Below are 2494 nucleotides of genomic sequence, written 5' to 3' on the forward strand. Positions count from 1 at the left end.
GATTGGGTACGGTGGCCGGTCCTGACTTCTCATTGGACACATCTTCTGTCTGTCGCGGTCAATACACGTAACGGGGAAGGCGGGCTTAGGCTTTGGCTCCGCCTAGGCCTGGTAAATCTGGGCCCCGGCGCGCTTGGGGGCGGGGCTGGACGGTAGGGCAGCCTCTCTCCGAGTAGTACAGATGTTCTTTCTGCGCGGAGAAAATCTCGTCGCTTGGGGCTGCTACCTAGGCCCTAAGTTAACGTTGAGATTTGGGGAAGGAGGGAAGGCAAAGGAAGTCTTGAGATGAGGGAGAGAAAAAGGAATAAGTGTGACTTTAGCTGTTTCGTTGCTGCTGACCCTATATCTGTGTGACTCCAAGATGCAGAAGACCATGCCCTAAATCGGAATTAGCTGACCTCTGATCTAGGTCTGCTTGTTTCCTACTTGCTGTGTTATCTAGGGCGAGTCCTTCCCTTCTCTGTGTCTTGATTTCTTCTATTGTAAGTCGATCTACTGTTCACATGTCCTCTCCAGCTCCATGTTTGTTCATATAACCAGTACTTCTGTGCTGTGTCTGTTCCAAGCATCAGCTGACAGCCCTGAGACCCTCTAGAAGGAAAATGGAAGCTGATGGGCACATGGTCAGAAGTGACAATTTTCGGGGGTAACCTGGGTTCCCATAGGCCAGGCCAGGCCAGGCCTGACATTATCATGTGCCCATGAACCCAAGCTGCTGTGAGTGCCTGGACTCATTAGAAACTAGGTGGTGGGATTTACCGATGAGCCCCACTGATAACAAGGAAGGTAGGATTTGGGCACTCAAGGTGTTTACAGGTAAGAGTAGGGAGTGGAGTGGTAGAGGGAGAGACATGAATATAATCAGAATAAAAGACAGCTTCATGAAGGTTGAGCGGCCTGATGAGGAAACAGAATTTTTTTTTTTTAAAGCCTTTATTTTATTTGTATTCTTATTTTGGCAGCACTGGGGTTTGAACTCAGGGACTCAAACTTGCTAGGCAGGTACTTTTACCACTTCAGCCTCTCGGCCAGCCCAGGAAACAGAATTTTGAAGCTGGTCAAACAACATGCCTGGAGGCCTGTGTGGTCAGTGGTTTGAGCTGGTCGGGAGGAGTGTCTTGGAAGCAAAGCTGGCAAGATGGTTTGGCTTGGTAAGGCCAAGCCTCCATTCGGGAAACAGTAACAATGGGAGGCTCCGAAGGTTGCAGAGTGGGGGTGAGATGGAACTAGAGCTGTGCTCCATCAATCAGTCAGCTGCTAGGGCAGGAAAGTCAGGTAGATGGGAGACGTCTGTAAGACTTGAACTCTAGGAGGAGGCAAACACGATTCTAAGCTAAAGTGCAGGGTCACTGAAGGAAATGGGGAGGAGGAGTAGACTAGGGGCTGCAGAGTGAATGAATGGCAAACAACCAGCCAGTGAGTGGACTCCAACGAATTGAATACCTACCAGGGAGGCACTGGATATGCCTTGGGAACCTGTAATGGCCACACAATGCACAAAGGAAACTTGGCCTCTGGTAAGTCATGTAGCATCTCCAACTCACTTTCCTCACAGGTGAAATGAGGATCAGATACTGCTGACAAGGCTGTTGTGAGGAGTGAATGCTGTTTGATAAAGCGTTCTTGGTCTACAGCTCCCACATATAAATCATCCTCTATTATACCTAAAAGGAAAAAGAATTACTTTTTTCCCTCCATTTCATCTTCAGAGTTTGAAGCCAAGGTAAATACATTTTTTCTTTGAAATGAATCAAAATTAAAGTTGTCTACATAAAAATATAAAAAAATACTCTTTTAGTTCTTGTCTTATACCAGGTATTTTCTAAGCCTTTCCATGTGTTTATTTATTTACTTATCTATTTTGGTGGAACCGGGGTTTGAACTCAGGGCTACCATTTCAACCACACTTTCAGTCCTATTAATTCTTTTAATTACAATAACCCAAATGAGGTATGCACTATTAATATCACAACCTTACTGATAAATTGCATGACAGGTTAAGTAACTTGTGCACTGTCACACAGCACTTGAGTGGCAGAGCCAGAACTCAAATTCAAGCAGTTTGTTTCCAGAATTTGGAAAAACTGTCATGAGAGTTGGAAGACATATACCAACTTGGTATAAAACATTTGCAACTCATATCATAGGAAAGGGCTAATTTTCCAAACATAGAGTCTTCCCACAGATAGAATCTCAATAGAAAAAATGAGCAATGACTACAGACAATACATGGAAAAGGAAAACATGTGTGTCTGGAGACTGAGACAGGATTTCAAGGCCATCATGGCTATGTAGCAAGACTTTGACTCAAAAAAAAAGAAAAAAAAACGGAAAGAAACATGAAATGATGTTCATCCTTACTCAGTATGAGGAGAACATAGTTTAGCACTTCTCTGATATCCTTTTTATCACTTTTTTTTTTTTTTTGTGGTACTGGGGCTTGGACTCAGTGCCTACACCTTGAGCCACTCCACCAGCCCTTTTTTGTGATGGG

This window comes from Castor canadensis, chromosome 3, assembly GCF_047511655.1.
Source record: "Castor canadensis chromosome 3, mCasCan1.hap1v2, whole genome shotgun sequence".
Lineage (NCBI taxonomy): Eukaryota > Metazoa > Chordata > Mammalia > Rodentia > Castoridae > Castor > Castor canadensis.